At 42.8% G+C, this 24,094-nt stretch overlaps 1 protein-coding gene and 1 long non-coding RNA gene across 5 annotated transcripts in view; one reads left to right on the plus strand and one right to left on the minus strand.

Annotated features, from left to right (window-relative positions):
• Positions 1-24,094, minus strand: part of FBXW7 (F-box and WD repeat domain containing 7) — a 295,125-nt gene that overhangs the window by 263,341 nt on the left and 7,690 nt on the right. The window lies entirely within an intron of this gene.
• LOC120406218 lies at positions 694-22,625 on the plus strand. The gene is made up of 4 exons (XR_005599151.1): positions 694-799; positions 12,164-12,206; positions 15,867-16,074; positions 22,215-22,625. It is a non-coding gene; the product is annotated as an uncharacterized LOC120406218 (long non-coding RNA).

Raw genomic sequence — 24,094 nt, forward strand, 5'->3', positions numbered from 1 at the left:
CCGCTGCAGAGACCTCACAGCTGAGCTCCCCATTTTGTCATGAATATTTTAAGTAAAAGTCAGGGACAGATCACAGGCTTCCATTAATTTTTCTTTATTGCCCATGACCTGCCCGACTTTTACTAAAAATATCTGTGACAAAATCTCAGCCTTATTAATTAGATGGTTTGCCAATTATTTTTTTTTAAACCATGACTGTCAGTGCAGTGATTCCCAAGTATCTTCTTCCACTGAAATCATCTTGGCATATGGACTGGCTGCAAGATGGAGACACACCAGATCTGTGACTGAGGGAAGCTATGAATGTCTCTTTTTTAAAAAGACAAGTGCCAGATGGTTAAACAACAGTTTTTTAACCAAATGCTGATCACTTGATATTAGCAGTGTTTCTCATTTTGTTTTGTTCGTTTTAATTTGGGGACGATTAGAAAAGATGGTATCAAAGCAACTCTGGCAGTACCCGGAGTCTTTAGACTTAAATATTCAATCCAGTTTTAGACCAAAGTATGGTAAGGAGACAGTGCTGGTTTTCTGGAAATGGTTGCAAGTCAAGTGTCCATTTAGATTCTTCAGACAAAGTTACCTGGGATACCACTAATCACAAGGAAGTAACAATCGCAAGTTCTGACAGACAAGCAGAATTGTTCAAATGGATCAGTTATTTTTATGCAATGGTATAATACTTGGCAAATGGTTACCTTCCCCAAGGGCGCTCTCATGAAGGTGCCACAAGATTCTAGTCTCACATCTTTCCTTTTTAGCATGTATATGAACCCAAATGTGGAAGACAATAAAACAGGTAAGGGCTGTGATATTCTCCAATATGCAGATAACATTCCACTATGCATCTGAAATTCTGCTGACCTATTTGATGCAGTTGATAGGTTTGCCTGCTGACATGTAAAAATATAGTTTTGGATGATAGAAAGATGGCTGTGATTTAATCCAGATTAGACTGAAGTTATGATGTAGGTTAAGAAAAATAACTACAAGAAATACCCGAGGTGACACATGCTCCTTCAGTTGTGGAAGTGTGCCTGCCATTTGTTACTCAGCTTTGGTATTTGGAGTCTGGTTGGATTATCAGATGTTTCTGCATATCTATGTAGCAGCTGTAACAAAGATTATTTATCATCTGCATTTAGCTGGAAGTTTCAGACCTAGACCTCGCCATAGTGATCCAACTCTTTGCTACCTTGAAACTAGATTACTGCTATACAATCTATGTAGAGCTATTTATCAAGACAACTTGGAAAATTCACTTGATGCTGAATGTGGGTTGGGTCCTGGTTATCTCACAAAACAGTATCACAAAACAAAATGAACTACCACAATTGAGGATCAAAGGCATATAAGTTAATGACCCCCTAAATTTAAGCCTATAAACCAAAATCTGGTGTAGCATGTGGAAAGCCATCTTTAAGTTCTGCTGCAAAGTCCCTCATAGCTATGGCCATCCAGAAATATTACGATTTAATTAAATATGAAAAATAATGCAATCATTATCCCCTCATTTATTTTGATATTATACTCCCCTCATAGGAAAACATGGGGCAATCTGGCACTGGAATAAGCATATCTGCAAAAATGAAAGCAGTGAAATATTTAACAGTATTCGAGATGAGGCTGGTAACACTGTGTATTAAGTCATCAGCACTTGCTATTATAAGCAACTGAAAACAGTCTTGCAACTTTGCTAAATCTCTGGAGCTGGTCCATCCTGTGCAATGAATGAGGCAAGGGTCCTATGGAAAAATAGTACAAAATCATGTAACTAAAGACTGTATCATACCGCACAAGCAGCTGAATTAAGGTTGCAGAGCCCATCTTAATTCTGAGTTTTTCTAACTTTTGAGTGACTTTGCAACCTTAATCATGTTCTTTTAAAGGTAGCTGTGTGTAACTGACATTTAAACTGTCATCTTTAGATTTCAGAATCAACAACCACTGAGATGGGTAAGGTAATTTATAGTCATCAAGATGATTATGGATAGTTGGAAAGACACTCAGGAAAACAATGATCATTTAACACTGTTGATTATCTTCACAATGATGAGGGCTAGAAGTTTATTTTAGAAAATGAAACCCAAGATTCTGTAACTCATTTCTGGAACAAGAAGTGGATTCTATAAAATTAGAGTACATTTGGGCTGTATGGAGTCATTAGCAAAAGGTACTGTTATCTTAAGAACAGAACTGTTTGTTAAATAATAATACTCCAAAAAGCCGTACCATTGGAGAACAGTTATTTGCCCCCCTCAATCATCTGTTTTTATTACCCAATTAGTATGAAATGGGAGAGAGAGCTCTATCTCCAACTGATGTTTGTTTGCCCATTTGTTGTCTTCTGCAAACTTACAAATAATGAGATAAAAAGCTACATTCTTTACAGTTAACATTAGCAACAGCCAGTTTTGGTGCATAATATATCATTGTAACATCACGACTCAGATTATAACCTGCACAATGAAATATAATGAAGTTCTACAACAGTAAGAAATTATCGGAAACAGCCTGAACCATGTCAGAGTAACACAAGACCCTCATGAGACTTACCAGGAAACTTACCCAAGTTCACAGAACTGAGACACCATTATCAACAGAAGAATGGTCCAAGATATACATTCAATGTTATTAATTTAAAAAAACAGAGTTATGAAAACGTTTATGGTGGTTGTATTGTTTGCTCTGTTCATAAACAACTTCACACTGGATATTAAAAACACAACATTCCTCATCACTTGAAACCCTGGAGCACTGCAGCATTCAGAACCCAAAAATGAAATTAAGCACTTGTCTACACAGGAGGTATAATCCATGCTGACTCAAGTTAACCTGATCTGCAATGACAATTCCTTAGAGAACTCTAAGGGAAAGTTTACGCTTAAAATGCTATATCAGCAGCACTTTAATGAAGACGCTCTAAGACAATGGGAAACAGCTCTCCTGTCAGCATAATTAATCCACCTCCTTGAGAGGCGGTAGCTATGTTGATGGGAGAAGCTCTCGCACAAAAATGGTGCTGTCTACAAAGGGGGTTATGGTCAGTATAACATCATCACTAAGGGGTGAAGATTTTTCACACCCCAGTGACATAGTTGTACTGATACAGGTCTGTAGTGTAGACTACACCTAAGTCTGCACTTATCGCAAATTCTGGAATCTTCTTTCGGAGTGTACTAACTTTGATGTGAATTGAGTTACTGTTATCTATTGTTCGTGCACACACAATACTGCTGTGCACAACTATGGCAGTCATCCAACCACTATTCCACACTGCTTTGAGGGTATCCACGATCATCCTGTTTACTTACCACCGTACCCTCCAACATTCTGGAGTCAAGCTAACCAAATATCCTTCTCCTTCATTTAAAAGCTGGCACAGTGCCAGGATTGGCCTATTTGAGCCTGGATTTCAATATATTGGCATTACAGCATTATTACTCTAGCAGCCTTTACAACATGCCTTGACCATCTGCTTGAAGCCATGTTGAGATCTTAAATCTCATTGCCATCTGGGGAGAAGTGGTTTTGCAGCAACCTCTTGAGGCCAGTCACTGCAATAAAGATTGTAGACACTGGTAGATAGCTGCTTGAGAGTAGGTACAACCAGAATGCCTATCAGTGCCAGATAAAGAGCAAACAGCTCAGGAGAATTTACATTAATACCAGGGGTGGCAGGACACACAACCATCAGCCAGGAACACATAACTTGTACATTTTTTGAGGCTGTGGACAGGATTTTACGTAATAACATCACTACTGAACCAAAGAAGGTTGGAAACCCTGCCCCCCCCCCCGAACAAGCAGCAAGAGTCACTGGAGGAGAAACATAAGAAAGGCAGTGAAGAGCTGCCTCAAGAAAGCAAGGATTTCTTCAGAACTCAGGACACTGAGGGGCGGCCACATAGGAAGTCAGCTTGATTACCAGCCAGAAACCCAGCCCAGAACTCAGGAGGCACATACCTATTGAAGTAACCTCAGCATGTATCTATCTATCTTTACAATTTATGGTTATACTATTCCAGCTGCCCAACAGCCACGGCCTCACTACCACAAGCACTTGAAGAACTATATATCGAATAAAAAGTTCTTTAGTGTAATGGCTACCCCTACTAGGTGATAGGTATCCTGATCAGAAACTGAAAAACTCAAGTAACACCTGGTAATTGACTACAGCATGTTCTCCCCTAGATCAGGACTTGAAAAACCCACTTGCACAGAATGAATAGGAATCATTCCTAGTAAGTACCATCAGTTTTCTGCAGAATCAAAGCTTTCATTTGAAAACAATTTCAAACCCTTATGGTTATGAAGATAACATTCCAACACAAACCAGGCATAAACAGACTCAGTGATGTCTTTCTAAATCTGCAGACACAGTCCAGTGATGCCACTGCCAGTTTGGGGAGAGAAGCATCACCTGTTAGGAGTAGGGTGATCTGGGTGTGCTACCACTTCTTAGAACAAGATGTCCTGCCATTCCAGCTGAGGATTCTATGGATGTTTTGGGGACATACAAAGCTGCACTGATTGGTATGATGTTTCTGCACAGGGGCTAGCATTAATTCTGAGAACAAAGTTCAGCTGTCAAGAACAAAAAAGGGTCTTTGGGCCCAAGTAGTGGTTGTAAGGATTGAGGGGAGATGTACCTGGAATCTCATTGATCAAGAAGAAGAAAAAGTGGCTCAGGGCATGAAATTATTTTGTCCTAGAGTTCTTGGACTACAGGTGTTGACTACGTTTTTCAAGTTCCTGCTCTTATTTATTTATTATTTTAAAAAAGGAAGGGTTATATAGTAATCACTATATAGAATATATCAAAACTTAATATCGATCAACCATTGAGTTCTACTGAACTACTCTACTAAGAATCCCTGCAAAGCAAGTTTCAATGAAACTTTCTAACCAGTTTCCTCTTTTCCTTTTACTGATAGCCTGAAACAAAACATGTCCTCATTTAGCCGAATTCTCAAAAACTAGGGCATATGTTCACTTAATAAAATCCAAAGTTAAATTATGTAGGTTGCCCATTTAAAAAAAAAACAAAAAAACTTGCTCTTGAATACACAGTTCTTAGTGTCCAAAATAAATTAAACATTAACATATTCATTACTTCTTTGTTATAGCTACTACACAAATGCAATTACTTTACCTACAAGTCCTTTGAAAAACAACTTTCAGAAGTAAATGCTCTTTTACCTTTCTATACTGAACCACTTAATGAGACCATTTGTGTGTATAAGAGAAGTACAAGGGCTCTTAATTTTTAAGTTGCTGAACTGAAGTCAGAACTGCATTGCTATTTTCTTCACACACTTTCTTCTTCACAAAAAAACTTTTTATTGTGCTTTAACAGAAGGTCAATGGCTATCACTTCTCTACTCTTACACAATGGTGAATTGAAACAAGAACTCATAGCTGTTTCAACCGACAAAGCTACCAGTATGTCTAAGCCAATAAAGCGATTTGTTCATTAAAGCTACTAATAAAGCAACCTTTTGTTAGTCTATGAAACATCAGAAACCTCACAGAATGCATTTAACTTTGCAATATTCCTGTTTTTATCATAAAAACTAGAATGTTCTCTTAAAATCAGTTCACTTTTTCAGTTCCTGAAACTGGGTGAAAAAGAACTTTGTGATATTTTTATAGAAATTGCATGAATTAGTTCCACTTAAACTTAGTCTTAATACTTTTTCTACACAGGACCAGGAATATATTTTTGAATATTTTTCAATTCAAATACTACCTAAAACAGAAACCTCAAGAGATCTTTATCACACTGCTAATGAGCTGTGTGATACTGGGTATGGCTACACAGCAATTAAACACCCGAGTCAGCTGATGCAGGCTTGCAGGGCTTGGGGCTGCCGGGCTGTAAAACTGCAGTGTACATATTTGGGCTCAGGCTGGAGCCCAGGCTCACTACATTTGGATCCATAAACCCATTACATTTAGATCCAAGAAGCCACTGAGGCTGAGGCGAATTACCCAAGAACAGTAGTATATACAAGCAGCAGACTAGGAAGGAAGGGAAGCACTGGCAGAGCCAAGAACACCTTTGCAGGTTTCTTTTGATTAGATTGCATCCAGACTCAATTTAACCTCAAGCCACAACCACCTCTAATCCCGACCCCCTAAACTGTGTGCTCAATCACCAATAACTATCCAGGATAGCCAACTTCTACAGGCCAATGACCACATTTTCCATACTGAGCAGTATTCTGGTCTTTGTAATCTGACAGTACAATGCTGGAGCAAGAGTTCCAAAGTAAGGGTACGTCTACACTACGGGATTATTCCGAATTTACATAAACCGGTTTAGCAAAACAGATTGTATAAAATCGAGTGCGCGCGGCCACACTAAACACATTAAATCGATGGTGTCCCCACGGTCGAGGCTAAGCGCCGATTTCTGGAGCGTTGCACTGTGGGTAGCTATTCCGTAGCTATCCCATAGTTCCCGCAGCCTCCCCCGCCCCTTGGAATTTCCGGGTTGAGATCCCAGTGCCTGATGGGGCAAAAATCATTGTCGCGGGTGGTTCTGGGTAAATGTCGTCAGTCACTCCTTCCTCTGGGAAAGCAACGGCAGACAAGCATTTCACGCCTTTTTTCCCTGGATTGCCCTGGCAGATGCCATAGCATGGCAACCATGGAGCCTGTTTTGCCTTTTGTGCCTGTCACCGTATGTGTACTAGATGCCGCCACAGAGGCGATTCAGCGGCGCTGCACAGCAGCATGCTTTTGCTTTTGCATGACAGCAGAGATGGTTCCCCGCCATAGTGTACCATGTACCATACCAGAAATTGGTCATAAGATGATCATGGTTACCAGTCCTTGTGCACTGCTCCATTTGCTGCTGTGGTAAGTGGCCCTGGCTGGGATCAGCCAGAATGACTCCTGAGTCAATCCCTCCTTTTGGTATCTAAAAATAGAATCAGTCCTGCCTAGAATATGGGCAAGTGTACTAGAGAACCACTGTATCATAGAACCAGAGAGCACAGCTGCTCTGTGTCAGATCCTGCTGAAATTATGAGCTGTATGCTATTCACAGGTGCTCCTGCAACAACCCCACCTGTTGATTCCGTTCTTCCCCAGCCTTCCTGGGCTACCATAGCATTGTCCCCCCACTTATGTGATGAAGTAATAAAGAATGCAGGAATAAGACACAGTGACTTGTTAGTGAGAAATGAGTGGAAGGCAGCTTCCAGCTGCTATGATAGTCCAGACAGGACATTAAGCAGTGTGGAGGAGAGGAGCCCAGCATCCCTCTGCTAGTCCAGGGGCAATTGAATCTTTTCTTTACACATGAAGGGTGGGGGCTGATGGAGCTCAGCCCCCTGTTGCTATGATGACGATGGTTATCAGCCATACTGCACCATCTACCAGGAAAAATTAGGGCCAGGCACCCTTGATTGACCTAACTGATGCTAGTCGGCATGGTTACCAGTCCTTTTGCACTGCCCCATGTGCCAATAGGCTGATGATGAGGACGGGTACCAGTCATATTGCACCATCAACCACCCATGGCAGGGGGGGGGAGCAAGGATGTTGGTGTTGAGTGCTGCAGCATCGCATCTATCTGCAGCATTCAGTAAAGATAGGGTGACATGTAAAAGAGTCAAGAGAGGATTTTTTTCCCTTCTTTCCTGGGGGGGGTGGGGGGTGAAAAAAATTGCCGCTATGCCCTGACCCCACCGCGGACACTGTGTTTGACCCTAGAAGCATTTGGAGCTCAGCCAAGAATGCAATGATACTTTCGGAGACTGCAGGAACTGTGGGATAGCTTGAGTCCTCCAGTCCATGAGTCCATTTGATTCTTTTTTTCCATTACTTTGTCACGCAGCAGTGCGCTGAGCCCCTGCTATGGCATCTGTCTGGAGATTTTTAAAAATGATTTTGAATTTCGTCTCTGTAACGGAGCGCTGATAGAACAGATTTGCCTGCCCTACAGCGATCACATCCGCATGGTCCATGCGGGAGCTCTTTCTTTATTTTGATTTTTAAGATCGGAGCTCCACGCTGGGCAAACAGGAAATATTCAAAAGTTCCCGGGCTTTTCCTGTCTACCTGGCCACTGCATCCGAGTTCAGATTGCTGTCCAGAGCGGTCAGTGGTGCACTGTTGGATACCGCCCGAGGCCGTTTAAAGAGCCCTTTATACCGATATAAAGGGCCTCTCAGTGTGGACGGGTGTGGCGTTAAATCGGTTTTACGCTCCTAAAACCGGTTTAAACGCCTAGTGTAGACCAGGCCTAATATAGTGAAGTCTTCTTGCACAATCAGAATTTCTACAGATACTACCTACTCATTCCAACTTTCAAGAACAAGTCAGTTCCACTAGCCCAGGGGTCTCAAACATGCTGCCCGTGGGCCGCCCTCCCCCCGCCGCCTACCTCCAGGCCAGGGGTGGGCAAACTACAGCCCGCGGGCCGAATCCGGCCCACGGGATTGCCCCCCGTGGCACCACAAGCCCCGCACCGCTCCCTTAAGCGGCTAGCAGCACGTCCCTTCGGGCCGGAGGGGAGGGGAGAGGAGGCAGAGGGCTCCTGCGTTGCCTCACTTCAAGGTACTGCCCCCTGCAGCTCCCATTGGCCAGGAACAGGGAACCGCAGCCAATGGGAGCTTCGTGGGAGGTACCTGGAGGAGCAGCAGCGGAGCCCTGTGCTCACCCCCGCTCCCCCAGGGGCCATGGTTCCAACTGCTTCCTGAAGTGGCACAGCGCGGGGCCAGGAGCCTGCCCTGGCCCCGATGCACGCCGCTGCCACCCCGGAGCCGCTCTAGGTAAGCGGCACCAGGCCGGAGCTCGCACCCCACACCCCTCCTGCACCCCAACTCCCTGCCCTGAGCCCCCTGCCCCACCCCTCCTGCACTCCCTGCCCTGAGCCAACTGCTGCACCCTGACCCCCTGCCACACCCCTCACCCCTCTTGGACCCCACACACCAACTCCCTGCCCTGAGCCCCTTGCCGCACCCTGCACACCTCCTGCACCTCAACTCCCTGCCCTGAGCCCCTGCCACACCCTGTACCCCTAGTGACAGGGAAGGGGCAGCATTGGGGTGGGAACTTTGGGGAAGGGGTGGAAAGGGGCAGGGAAGAGGTGGGGCCTCATGGAAGGGGTGGAGTGGGGGCAGGACCGGGGGGCAATGAGGGTGGGGGTGTCAGTGATGTGGCCCTCTGGCCAATGCACTATACCTCATGTGGCCCCTGTGGTCATTTGAGTTTGAGACTCCTGCACTAGTCTGTGGTCATGGTCTGGACCCAATTTAAATTTTAAATATCTAGCATACAGAATATATTTCTTGTATACATTCTTTCAGAAAAGTGGCTTATATAAAAACTGTCATTTTTAGGCTGTGTGGGAAACTAATAGGTACTAGATTAAAATCATACCTATACAATAAGACCCTCAGCCAAGTAACCTATACTGCTATACTGTTACCATTGCTCCACTGATTGAAAAATATTATGTTGCGATCTTTCAACTGCAGAAATCATCTATATCCACTGTACACACAATTTGAAAAAAAGTAATCAATAATGATATGGCCACGCATGTGGTGGGGGAACTCATGTTGTCAATAACCCTAATCATTCTGTAATAGCTTCCTTTCCCTCCCCTCACCTTCCTTTCCTGACTGAGCTTTTATTGTCAATTCCCAAATCCTCTGCAAAGAAATATTCCATTCATGAACACATTTGTATGAGTGCTCTGTCTGGTCTTTCACACACACAACTCTCTTTCACTGTTTTTGGTATGGTGAAAGTTACTAAAATCTGGATCTCTGAAGTGGTATGTGCCAGTGCTGTAGAAATCTAATTTTTGGATATTTCACCTTGCCAAAATTAAAAAATTAAGCAGAGCAGTATGAAACAACAATAAAGTGACAAAGAATAAGGACTTTCCTAATGCATTTAAAAGTGTGTCTTTGAAACTAGAAAGTTTTAAAATCTCATATTTATACTGTATATAAAAAAAAAAAACGTGGCATCATTCTGTAGTCCAACCAAACTGTACTTTACAAAATTTACTCTAAACTAGTGAAGTTATAACTAATTTAGTTATTTAAAGATACGTATTGATGGAAGGCAACTATAATCTAGTAGACAGGTCACTAGAATGAGAGTCTGGAGACTCAAGTTCTGTTCCCAGCTCTGTAACTAACCTACTAACTGACCCAAGACAAGTTACTTCACCTCTCTGACCCTAGCTTAGCTTCCCTCACATGTGAAATGAGACAATACGTATCACCTTCCTTTGTGAAGCTGTCAGATCTATCAACGAAAAGCAGTATTAAGAGCTAAATATTATTACTGATGATCCAATGCCAGCATAGCAGACTTGAAAACAGCTTCAATAACACAAAAGCTGCCAACTCCAGACCAGCGAAGACTGTATTTGGCTATTTTAACCTATGATTCAACAGCTCTTACCGTACAGTAAGTCCAGAAGAAACTATTTGTTCCACAACTAAGGAAAATTCCAGCGTTTTTATATCAAAGACTGTTTAAATGTTTCAGGTAAGATTAATATTAGAAAAGAACATTAGCTCAAACACTGGAGGGAGTTTAGTGATGGATCTCTATGGATATAGATTATAATCTTATAGCATGAAAGCTGCCATTTTCTATGACAAGGAGAGACAAGTTTTTTCTCCAATCCCCGTCCAAGATTTTGCACATAATATTCCACAGTTCCCACCCATCCATCAGTGACCATATGTTATATAGCCCAACCTTCAATCTAAACCACCATTCCCCAAGCATGACCTTAACTGAATACTAGTCAGTCTTCAAGCATGATCTCCCTTCTCCCCCCTTGAACCAAACATCCATGGGTCTTCTGCAAGTTTCCCTCTTACTATACCTGCTGCTCTTGGCAAGTAGCATAAAATTCTGCTGCCAAAGCAGTCCTAGGCTGCCACTTTTTCCTCCCACCAGTTTCATGAATGGTCCTGGCTCTCCTTCCTGAAAGACAAGAGGATTTATGAACCACCTGAGTTGCTCAAGCTTTCTGAAGAGAAAATGTTTGTGGCCTGAGTGTGACTTTGAAGGCGAAACTGTGAAGAGTTACATGCCAAGAAAGCAGAGATATGGCCAGGAGCATCCAAATGACAGAGAGAAGTAGATGGTGGGAAAAAAAGCTTTTCTCCATGCTACAAAAGAGTCAAAGAGAGATATTAAGGACAGGGTATCATTAAAATAATCTAGTCTGGCCTCAAACCTCCTATTTAACACAAGCCATAGAATTTAAACCAACAATGCAATAAAGACATTTTACCTTTAAGTCACATTTACTTTCATTTTTAAAAACAAAAAAAAATTTTAAGATACAAGTAAAGATTACAACATTTTAAAAGAATACTTTCAAATAAAGTGTTTTCATGAACAAACAAGCCCCAAAAGAGCAAATCTAATAAGCTCAAAAGGGGATACTAAAGCCACAATGGACATCCTACTTCTCACTTACCCTAAGTCTATCTTCCTCTTTCAACAAACACTTCAACCACTTCTTCTGTGCCCCCAGAGTTACCCTTCAGGCTTATTATCTAACCTTTACCAATATTGAGTTCAAGCTTTTTCCTCACACAACTCCCTCTGCCAACATTTCTGTTCTTATCGCCTCCTAGCTATCCTATCATACCTACATAGTAGTACTGTGACCTCACATCCAACTTTATATCTTCTTTCACTGTACCCATTGTACTCTGATCATCTTCCTACTTCGTTTGCAAGGCACCTTCCTCAAAACTTCTTTAATCACCTTTTCAATTGCTGATCACACCACTGACATACTTCCTTCACCTCTGCATAAATGACTGTGATCCCATGTATTTGTCAGTCAGCTTGCCAAGTTTTCAGGGACAAAACTCATTTTATTGAGTGCAATATGCTCTAACACCCATGCTATTAGTAAAATACTTTTGGTTGATCCCGTCCCCCACCCCAAGTTATGAGCTGTTAGGGAATTTTTTAAGCTTTCTAGCGTTAGAGCTGGATGCACAATAAACCCTTATTAGGGCATCTTTGGATTTAGACCTTACCTAACAGCATAGTCAACACAAGTTCTGAAGTCTTGTGCAAGTGCGTGTGCAAGCAGTAAATAGTATTTAAGGAGAAAGCCAAGGTGATCTTAACATTTTCACTTTTATGTTTGCAGTGTTGTTGTAGTCGTGCTGGTTCCAGCATACGACACAGACAAGGTGAGTGAGCTGAAGAAGAGCTCTGTGGAGCTCAAAAGCTTGGCACTTTCACAAGCACAAGTTGGTCCAATAAATTACCCTCCCACCTTGTCTCTCTCATTTTCACTTTTAGCCATGTAAGTTATGTGTTTCCTCTACCACAAGGGGCTGGTCTTTTGTTGGGGATATCAGGATGCAGAAGACACAGAGGTAGGGAAAGCTCATTTTTGACTGTAAACATGCTCTAACAGTTGCAAGTAAAAGTAGAGAGCGGCTCCTTGAAAGCTATCCACCTTCTCTCCCTGTCTGCACGCAGCCCTTAATGCAGCCAGCCATGGGATCAGCTCATGTATTCTGGATTGAAGGCAGTAGTTCCTATCCAAGCTTTTATGGCTCAGCTGACTGCCATGGAAGCACATGCAACCCACTCGATTAAGCCATCAATGGACATGCATAACCTACAGAAACAGCATATCGTAGTGGTCTTTGGGGGTTAGAAGAAAAGGTCAGGAAAAAAGCCCATGTACACATACAAGATGTGAAATCAAGAAAAGGAAAGTAGGAAGGCCAGCAACTGTACTGGGAAACAAGAAAAAGGAAATACAGGAATGAGAACCCTGTCTTCCGGTGCATAATAATAAGCAGTTCTAACTACCACCACAAAAAGAGGGAAGTTGAGAACCACTTGTTACAACCTGGCCTATCCTCCCTCTGTGTGGTCGCCATGTTGCAAGAGACCCAAATCCTTAGCCAGGGCAGTGACTGGCTCTTAGCTGTGGGTCTCCCAGGTGCAGTCCCCATGTCCGACACTCTTTTTGAGCAATGTGATCCCAGTATGGCTGCCTTAGACCCTGAAGCCAGTGCCTCAGCTCTCCTAAGACCCCAGGTGCTTAGACACATTCGGCCTATGGGAGCTCTGACTTCTGGTCAAACACTTCAGGGACAACATGGCAGAAAAGCAGGAAACACATGCTTAGCCAATGAATTCTTAACCACAGTCACTTTACTCTTGAAAGTAGCCGATAGCTACATATCACCCATTCTGAGAATGAGGTTTGATCAGCATTTTTATGGTAGACAGAACTTCCTGCCTTCTCCCTCTCCTAACCTGGTCTTCCGGCATGTGGTGGTGATCTGGTCCCTTTTCTCAGAGAAAAGTACACCTTTTAGAATAGTCTCTGTCCCTATTTTTGTCCATGTGCTTCCACTGGGAGAATTCCAGGCTCCAGACACCCTGCTCTCCTACTTCTGTCAATGATCCTGCCTGCATTGTTCCATTAAGGAATAAGTCATTCAAAAGTGATGGTTCTATTATTGTCCCACACTTCTGCATGAGCAGGACAATATCTAGAATAGATTGTCCCTGTCAAGATTAGATTGGTTTTCAGCACAACATGGACGTCTTAATCCAACATGTAAATTACAATATAAGGGAAGTTTACAATAAAAAAAAAGGGGGGGGGTAGATAGATAGAATCTCCAAGGAGCTAACAGTGTCCCTTTAAACCTCAATTCGAAGAATCTGAAAGCTTGCAGTTTTGTATTTTAGAAACAAAGACCAGATGTGGGTTAAGAAATAGCAATTCTCTGTCATTTTTGTCAAGGGTGAGAAATATTTCCTTACTCAAATGGGGGAGATGAAAGAAAATGCTTTCATCTTATGGAAGGTATTTTAATTTCCCTTGCTTACCAGTCAATCTCCACCTCTCATTATAACAGCAATTGCTCAGGAATATAGCAAATGTTGTATCTATTGATATTTAAAAAGAGGCAATAGAGATGATCCAGGGAGTTACAGACCAGTAACTTTCATCTGTAATTAGCAAACTGGTTGAAACAATAATTAAGGGTAGTATTATATATACCTAGAAGATCATATGATAAAAGAGAGTCCAACTAGTATGGCTTCTGGAAAGGAAAATCATGCCTCACTAATTATTAACAAAACAACATGTCAACCCTTTCTTCTTATTCCAGTCTGGACTTCCAAAAGGTCTCCAAATAAATTAATCTTGGTGTGAGACACAAAGTACTGTGGATCAGAAATTGTCTAAGAGATAGAAAAAGAGTAGGGCTGAATGGTCAATTTTTACCATGGAAGGGGATTAACAGCAGGATGCCACAAAGTTCCATATCAGGACTGTTTAATGTATGTCTTATTGGTCCAAAAGGAGAGGTGATCCGTGTGATGGCAAAATTTATCAACAAAAAGTTATTTAGACTAGGCTATGTCCACACTACAGACACTCCCCGAGTTACGCAAGACCCGATTTACACAAATTCGCACTTACGGAAAAAGTTCCATAAGCCAGCAATAGGATTTTCGAGTTGCAGACATTTTTGCGTAACGTACAGGTATACATTTCCAACTTACACAAAATTCGAGTTATGCAAGGCTTTCCGGAATGGAACGACTGCGTAAGGCAGGGGGCGTCTGTACAGCCATGACGCTGCAGCACCACTGTAGCGTAGATTCTTCCTACAACAACGGAAAGGGTTTTTTCAAAGGTGGTAGTTAAGTCAATCGAAGAATCCTTTCATCAACCTAGCTGCACCTACACCAAGAGTTAGTTCAACCTAAGTAGAGTGCTCAGGGCATGAAATATTTCACACCCCTGAGTGACATAACTAGAATGACCTAAGTTTTAGATGTATACCAGGCATTAGTCAAGATGAGAGAAGACTGTAAGGAAGAAACTTCAGACAGATCTAACCAAGCAAGACTAATGGACAAAATAATGGCAGATGAAAGTCAATATTCACCAGGTACTGCAAAATGAAAATAATGATTTGAACTACTCATACAATTTTCAAGATTCTAAATTAACTATATCAACTCAGAAAAGAGATCAGACTGCTCAGTGGAGACCTTGCTCAGTGTGCAACAGTGACCAAAATAAAATAAAAAAAATAAAATAAAATGTTAGGATGCACGAGCATGGAATGGAGAACAGTATTACAATGCCATCATACAAACAATGGTAAGTCTTCACCTGGAATTCTGCTTTCAGTTCTTATCAACCCATCTCAAAAAATGATATCGCAAAAATAGACAAGTGACAACAATTATTAGATGTGTGAATCAGAAAATGATTAAGAATCAGAAAGAAAAGAATGGTAAAATTCTCATGATGGCACAATTTTAATATTAATTTAATACAAGGTCTCATATAAAGTGATATTGAAAATTATTAGATTTGTTAACATTGCAGAGGAGACATGACAGAAGTATACAAAATAATTAATATTATAGAGAAAGTAGATTGAGAACTTCTATTTATCCTGAGTAATATTACAAACACAAGGGAACATTCAGTGACACTGAAAGGTGGCAAATTCAAGACTGAAAAGGAAATTACTGTTCCATGCAACACAGAACTGTGGAATTCACTGTCATAATATACTGAGGCTAAGAGTTCAAGATTTAAAAAAGGATTACCCACTTACAAACTAGCAAGAATACCTAGAGTTATAACCGTTTTTTTTTTTTTTTTTTGGTAAAAGAGTACTTCTGAAGGAATATTAAACACCCAAAAACTTCATTAACACAGTTAAGTTGCCCGGTGGTCCCTTATGCCCATCCAGAACATGGAGAATTCATAACTTAAATCTCTGAAAACCAGGGAATATAAAGTTATGGTACACATCAACCCCATAACACAGCCTTAACTCTGCCCCTAGGGAGCTGGTAGCAGCCAATGGGAAGAAAGGAAGGGCGCTGGCTGCCGGTCGGTGCTAAGCACCCACAGAAAAGTGACGCAAAAAATGAAGTGACGGATATATGGATAGGGACCAACATGAACCGGAACACATTCACCTATTGATGGATAAGGGGGAGACGTATACCAGGGACCCCATGTAATGCGAATGCAAAGGTTAAACTACCAAGGTAAGTAGAGGATTCTGCATTTCTTTAAGTCTTCACATCAAGAATGGGATGTCTTTTTGGAAGATAACTTGTTTGACTAAAGTATTAGGCTCAACATAGAAGTAACAGGATGAAATCCTCTGGCCTGTGTTATACAGGAGGACAGACTAGATGATCTGTTCTAATGGTCCCCTCTGGCCTCAAAAAAAAAATCTATAAATTCATAAGTAGATATAAGGAAGGACTAAGAGAAGGTGACACAGTTTGTATTGTGTTCTACAGGGTTGAACTTCAGCATTTATCTGCATTTACTCCAGCTGTGTTCAGGTTGTTAGCTGTAGCTATAGCTATAATGAATGAGGAGGGTCCTCTGCATGGTGGCATACCTGACAGTCACCTCCAGGGCTTAGTGAGGGACAAGTGAACGCAACACTTCAGACAGGATCCTCAAGGCAAGAAAGAAGGGGTGGTAACATTTTGCAGTGTGGGGTGGTTTGTGTACAGCAGGTTCAGTGTTTGAGTGTAGGTAGCTCCTGTTTGCTATGTCTGATTTGACCTAAATCCAAGTTTTGCCTTAGCAAAAACATTTGTCTTTAGTCTATAATGACCATGTGCTCTGTTCCTAAAGTGTTTTGTAGTATCTGTGGGGATAGAGAGCTAGAGTACTTGTGTTATTGGTATGTTGAGGCATTGCTCAAAGACAACTGCAATAAGGCTGCGTTACAGTAGTAACCCCCACCTTAACTTTGCATTTCCTGGTTTTCAGAGATTTACGTTTAGCCTCTCTCCAGATTCTGGAAAGGCATAAAGAACTACTGGGCAATCTTAACTCTGTGTTATCTAAATTCCAGACATTTAATTTCCTTAGGCTTTTTTAAAGTAATTTCTCAGCATCCTTACATACCACAGCACAGCTTTCCCCTCCTCTGCCACCTCAACCCCTGAATGCTATGGCAACATGTTGATCTCGTCTCCTACTGTATCATCTCCCACCTCTGTCTGTGTCCAGCACTGCCCAATTCTCCCTCCTACCAGCACAGACATAGGTGTTGGCATGGGAATCGCAGGTTGAAGAACTGGAGAGAAGATGCACAAACAAGGTCTAGCATGGAGACTGGGGACATTTCTGACATTGAGAGTGGGCATGATGGGAAGGATAATCCCCTGGTTAGGGCCAGGGATTTGGAAGACCTGAATTCAAATCCCTGGCCCACCACAAAATTCCAGTGTGACCCTGGGCAGGTCTTAGTCTCACTGCGTATGTTACATTACAGCTGGAAGCATGCATCCCAGCCCAGGTAGACAGATTCACGCTAACTTTGCTCAAGTTAATAGCAGCGTGGACACAGTACATGGGCAAGCCACCCAAGTACAGACCCAGAGCCCCCTCAGTAAAACCGAAGCAATACTACCTCATGGGGGCATTGTGAGAATAAACACATTAAAAATTGTGAGGCACTCAGGATACTACTGTGATGGGGGCCATTGACTGACAGATGGATCGATGATGGGGGATGCTGGGGAACAGAACTAACCCCCCCCCCATCATCCCTTACTGCATGCCTGACAATCTCCTTTCCATCCCACTCTTCCCTGCACTGTTCCAACCCCACAGATACACACACAAATTCCCCTTCTCAACTCCAACTCCTCACATTCTCCATAACAACCCAGCTCCAACCATTGCTCTAACTCCTCCAAAATTCCCTCCACACATGCGTTGCTCAGAGCACGCCCCACCACTCCATGCCCTTGATAAGCCTGGAGGGACTATGAGAATGTGGGAAAGTGGTGGGGCTGTAAGAACTGCATGTACCAGGTAGAGACAAGAAGGAGGAAGACAGGAGAGTGGAGATGCAGAGTACCTACTCAAAATCAGGGCCTAATGTATATGGAAAAAGGACTCCACACGTCATCTGCTACACAGAAAGATCAGAGAGGTGTGAAGTGGCCCCCCTCCAAATCTCAGCTCACATGGAGTGTTAGAAAGAGGAGCTCAGCTCCCCTCCACTCCCAAATCCTAGTTTATATGTGGGAAGGGGGCAAGGAGAGGGGTAAGACCCCTTCTGAGACGCAGAGCCCACCAAATTGCTCTGGCTTCTGGTCATTATCCTGAGAGATAGGGCTGTGAATTGGAGGCATCTGTGCCAGAGATAGCAATTTCCTGCAATATTCCGGACAAACCTTTTGAATAAGTGTATATACTCCCAAGGGAAAGCAGGACTACAGCCCCTCCAGGAACTAAGAAGAGCAGAGAGTGGTTAGGCATTCACTAAGGTTCTAACACCTCCAGAAAGCTACCATCACCTGGCGAGACGGTTGCATATACTGGTTCAAAGGAAATACTTTTGGATGAATATCCTGAGTTTAAATTGACTCCGGGCTTTCTTTCTGATCCGGCAAAGAAGAAATCTGGTCCAAGTGTGGCCCCAATCCATAGCAAAAGAGTTTTTCCCAGGGAGGCTCCTTAAGACAGAGTATGCTTGTTCTGAGCTGAAGCTAGGATGAACTCATGACTACAGGAAAAGTCCTTGTTGGAGTTGGGTGTGATCTCTGGTAAGCTTATCAGAATGTCTTTAATATGTTTTCTCTCTAATGCTTTTCCTTAAGAATGTGCTTGCTTGGAAAGAGCTATGTGGTAGCTTAACTGGGGCAATTAGACTGATTACCATCTCTGAGGAGAAAAATAAAGCAGGTTGGCTTAGGCAGCCTGACTTTGCTGGGGAGATCCCAGTATAGGCAGGGAGCTGTACAGTTTGGAAGTACCACAACCCCACCCACCCTGGTCAGGAGGGGAAAAAATGCAGGACTTTGCCCAAGAGATGTGATGGCTGAGATGCTCTTGCTGGACCATAGAGGGAAACACTCTATTTCAGGGGTAGGCAACCTATGGCACGCGTGCTGAAGGCGGCACGTGAGCTGAATTTCAGCAGCACTCACACTGTCCAGGTCCTGGCCACCGGTCTTGGGGGGGCTCTGCATTTTAATTTAATTTTAAATGAAGTTTCTTATATATTTTAAAAACCTTTTTTACTTCACAGACAACAATAGTTTAGTTATATATTACAGACTTATAGAAAGAGATCTTCTAAAAATGTTAAAATGTATTACTGGCATGCAAAACCTTAAATTAGAGTGAATAAATGAAGACTCGGCACACCACTTCTGAAAGGCTGCCGACCCCTGCTCTATTTAATCAATCCTAATTTCCCCTTGACAATGCTTATAAAGTAAAATCAGAGTGGATTTTAGATCGTAAACTAGAATTTTTGGTCTTGGGGCAAAACTTCCAAAAGGAGTATCTGCATAATGCAGACAGATATTGAGGATCATGCACAAAACACATTCTCTGAAAGCTGCCACAGGCAATGCTCAAACTCAGTGCATGGTGTAGCTCAAGTTCACTAATGTCAATACACTGCATAGGCACCGACTTTCTAATCTGACAGGGGTTGCTGCCCCCCAGCTCCATCCAAGTCCCGCTCCCACTCCACCCCTTCCCTCAATGCCCCACCACGCCCTGCTTCTTCACACCTCCGCTCTGCCCTGCCTCTTCCCACGCCACCCAGTTCCACCCCATGTCCAGAGCGCGCTGCGCCATCGCTCCTCCCCCACGCACCTTCTGATGCTGCTCAACAGCTCATCCGCGGCAGATGGTAGGCACTGGGAGGGAGGGAGAGGTGCTTATCAGCAGGTGGGAGGCACTGGGGGGGAGGCACTGATAGGGGGCTGCCAGTGGGTGCTCAGCACCCACCATTCTTTTCCCTGTGGATGCACCCATGGAGTCGGCGCCTTTGCCACATAGTCACTGTGACAACAGTCTCCCTAGAATCTCTCTTACTTCAATAGAGTCCTTGCCTTGGTGCACAGAACATGTACACTTCCATCTCTTTGACTCAACAGTTTTGGCACAAGCCATTTTGGAGACCTAAACTCTATGGTCCATAGCTTTTCCAGTATTGCGTCCCCAGTGGGGCAATAGGCATCATGCACTATCTGAGCAACATCAAGCAACTGATATCAGATGGGGGATGATTAATGTCATAGTTTGAACCTCAAGTGCGCACAAAAACTATTAGAAGAATCAGGTGATTTTGTAAGATACTTGGGTTTGTTTTTAAAAGGGATTCTACTGGAGAATCCTTTTCTCAAAAGACCTCAAATTTGGGCCACTAACCCTACCCCTCACTCCGATGATGCATAGTTAGCTTTAAGACAATCTGAATAAGTATAGATTTTAAAACATTTAGAATAGTCAACCTTTAAACAGAAAACACTGCTCAACCTTAACTATAGTGGAATTAGCCCGCTGCTATAACAAACCCTCAAGCTTCATGACATAATAAAACCTTTAACTACCAACTTAACCTGCCCCAGGTTATCCAATAATTGCCCCAAACAGGGTTCCAGTTGACATTGCCACTGTCAGACAGGATACTGCAATAGACAGACCACTGATTTGATCCATTATGTAAGTCCTATAGTCCCTATCCCTCCCCCAGCCCCCATGTGTTTTCTCCTCTTCATCTTCCTTTTTTACTTATTAGTTAATTCCATTGTGTTATCTGTGATTTTTTAGATCACCTCCCCATGTAGTCCCCATCCACTTTTAGATGCCTAGTTTCTCTCCCCACTTCCATTCTTCTTCTCCCACAAAATTTTCACTGGGCTGGAAATGAAATTGATATTAACAGCCATTTTCACTCTCCTCCCCACACTACCCAGGATTTGAAGCTCAATTAATTCACTCCTAGCAGAAAGACTTCTCCCATGATGCGGCCTGGCAGGGGCTCACAGTTAAACTATATGCGTTAGATCAGGTTTCATACTTTCCATATAGAAGTGTAATTTTTAAATTGACTGTACCACTACAATACAACAGAAAGTAATTATAAAGCATTTACAAATGGAGAATTTAGACAGACTATTTTTATACTATGTTTTTTAAATGTAGTGCATCTGGAACAAATATATTAATATAATTTATTCTATGCCCTTAGCCCAAGGGTGGGTAAACTTTTTGGCCCAAGGGCCACATCAGTGTTGTGAAACTGTATGGAGGGGCGGGTAGGGAAGACTGTGCCTCCCCAAACAGCCTGGCCCCTGCCCCCTATCCACTCCCCTCCCACTTCCCGCCCCCCTCAGAACTCCCAACCCATCCAACCCCCGCTGCTCCTTGTCCCCTGACTGCCCTCTCCCAGGACTCCCTGCCCCTAACCTCCCGCCCCAGGACCCCACCCCCTATCCAACCTCCACTGCTCCCTGTCCCCTGACTGCCCCCCTCCCCTTACCATGCTGCTCAGAGCAGCAGGAACTTGCAGCCCCACCACCGGGCCGGAGCCAGCCACGCCGACCGCACTGCTGAGCAGGAGCGGCGGGACAGAGTGCCACCCACGCGGCGGCGTGGCTGTGGGGAGGGGAGGCTGCAGAGGAGGGCCCAAGGGCTAACCTCCCTGGCCGCGAGCTCAGGCAGGACGGTCCCACAGGCTGGATGTGGCCCACAGGCCATAGTTTGCCCACTTCTGCCTTAGCTTCTGCAAATGCTTAGACGGTTCTCTAGAGGTCCTTTTGTATACTGAAATTCTTATATGGCCACCAACACCATAACATTCAAGTATATAGTCATAATCAAAATCAGAAATACAAATCCAACACTCACAGACATGTCATCGACTTAAGAAATTCCCCAAAGGACCTTAAGTCCACAAACTAGTGAAGGGGTAGGAGTACTGATTAATAAGAATAAACTTGGTTAAATAAAAGTATAATTCAACAAAGTTACCAAATTTAAAGAATAAACCTTTTGTGAGAATATAAAACAGAAATACAAAACTTATGCAATACATATAAATCAAGTAAACAGTATTGCAAAGTTTAGTGCAAAAGACACAGATTGTGTAATTATAGGCAAGAGCAGGCAACAATGCCTATAGTTAAGATTGCCTAAAACTTTTCATTATAAGACCCTGTTTTCAGTTGCTTAAAAATACTTTAACTGTTCAGATTAAAGTGTTCGATGCCAGGTGTCTATTATTTGTTTGGGGTTTTTTGTTTGTCTTCTAATCTTTCAACAAAAATGGTTCTGCAGTTTCTCAGAAGAAAGTTACAGAAAAGTATAGTTTTACCAATGTTTCAAAAAAATCATGCAATCTTTTTTTCAGATGCGCTACCTTCCTGCTTTGGAGCACAGATTTAATTTGGCAGCAGCGTCAAACCTAGGGACACAGAAATGCAATTTACTGGCCATGTGAAAATCCACTCAAATTCAATAGTTATAGGCCTTTGAAATTTGTCATTTGCACATGCTAAGTAAGGGATGACTGGTAAATTCTCCTAAAATTCATCTGCTGTGACCATGCTCCAGCCCATACCTGCAGAGACTGAGCAGGGCTTTTCTCTCAATTGATCCTCCCAGCTTTTGGCAACCACTGTCACTAGGCACTCCTAAAACCCAGACAACAAGGAGGAGGAAGCAGCTTGACTTGAATGCAGAAGTATGAGGGGAAGAAGAGAGCAAGTTTCCTCGAACCTGCTAGGGAATAGGGGCAGAAGGATCTGTAACCAATATAGCATACTACCGTTGAGAACCTGAAACTGAACTGGGGAATTCTACGTAAGAACAGCCATACTGGGCCAGACCAAAGATCCAACTAGCCCAGTATCCTGTCTTCCTACAGTGGCCAATGCCAGGTGGTTCAAAGGGAATGAACAGAACAGGTAATCATCAAGTGATCATCCTCTGTTGACCATTCCCAACTTCTGGCAAACAGAGGCTAGGGACACCATCCCTGCCCACCCTGGTTAAATAGCCATTAATGGACCTATCCTCCATGAACTTATCTACAGTAGAATCTCAGAGTTACAAACACCTTGGGAATGGAGGTTGTTCGTAACAGTTATACTGTTAGCTCTAGCTGTGGATGTAGATGTTCCAACCTTGCTGGTGACCCACATGGGGGAATCCACATGCTTCTACGTGACTGAATTTATTTTTGCTTTAAAAAAAAAAAAGCAAGGAAATTACTTGAAAAAAACTATTACATGAACATTAAAGATGAGAAGTCCAACACTCAAAGGCTAGGAAATATCAAAATTTAGGCTACGTGTGTAATCTTACTTCAGCCCCCTTGTGCATATGCATTATGATATAATCTAATTACCAGGGATCCTAGTTTTCCATGATAAACAAAATTTTCCCAAAAAAATCCACAAAAATCAACGTTTTTCTACAATTAAAATAAAACACTGAAGTTTAGTTTCCCTAGCCACAATATATAAATATCAGTTGACATACATCCCATTTTTTAATTCCTATCCTGGATGTCCTCATGATCAGCTGGCAAGAGCAAACGGGACAAATGCCCAGTTTTGCAAAAAAAATATTGGGTGTGCCCCCTCTCGGCAGTGCAGAGGAATGTTCAGAGGGGCGAGTGGAGATGCCAGGCACTGGGGCTTGGGCTAACCCCACACAATGTCCCATTTTCACTTTGGGAAATATGGTTACCCTAACTGTCAGCAAAATTTAGTTAATAAAAACATATATTAACTGTTTTTTCACAACACGTTAAAAAAATGTTCTCTGCAAAAAAGCAAATTCTGCATTTTTCTGTGGCAAATGATGATCAGATGATCACATACTACTTTTTCCATGGAACATCTCTGGGAATACTACAAGCTGTGTAGCACATCCCTCTCCCCCAGAGCCACAAGAGCTCAGGGGGAAAAAATTCTATCGAGAAGCCAGCCCCAGAAGCCAGAGAACCTCAAACCAGCTGGATTAGATACTGAAGCTGCCTCAGCAGCATGCTGCCAGATTGCTTTCTAGTTCTGACTTTGAATATTCTCTCCTCTGTCCTGATGGTGAAGAAGTGGATTGGAGCTAACCGCTTCACTCCATGCTTCCTTCCCTCTTTCACCCCTTGCTGCACTTGCTTCTATAGCCCCTCTCTTCCTTGATCTGATCAAAGACTACCCCAACAAAACTCCAAGAAGTTTAAAAAAAACAACACAGGACATTTGCACACCATCACAGTACTTAGTC

The sequence above is a fragment of the Mauremys reevesii genome, linkage group 5 (genome assembly GCF_016161935.1).
Source record: "Mauremys reevesii isolate NIE-2019 linkage group 5, ASM1616193v1, whole genome shotgun sequence".
NCBI classification, from domain to species: domain Eukaryota; kingdom Metazoa; phylum Chordata; order Testudines; family Geoemydidae; genus Mauremys; species Mauremys reevesii.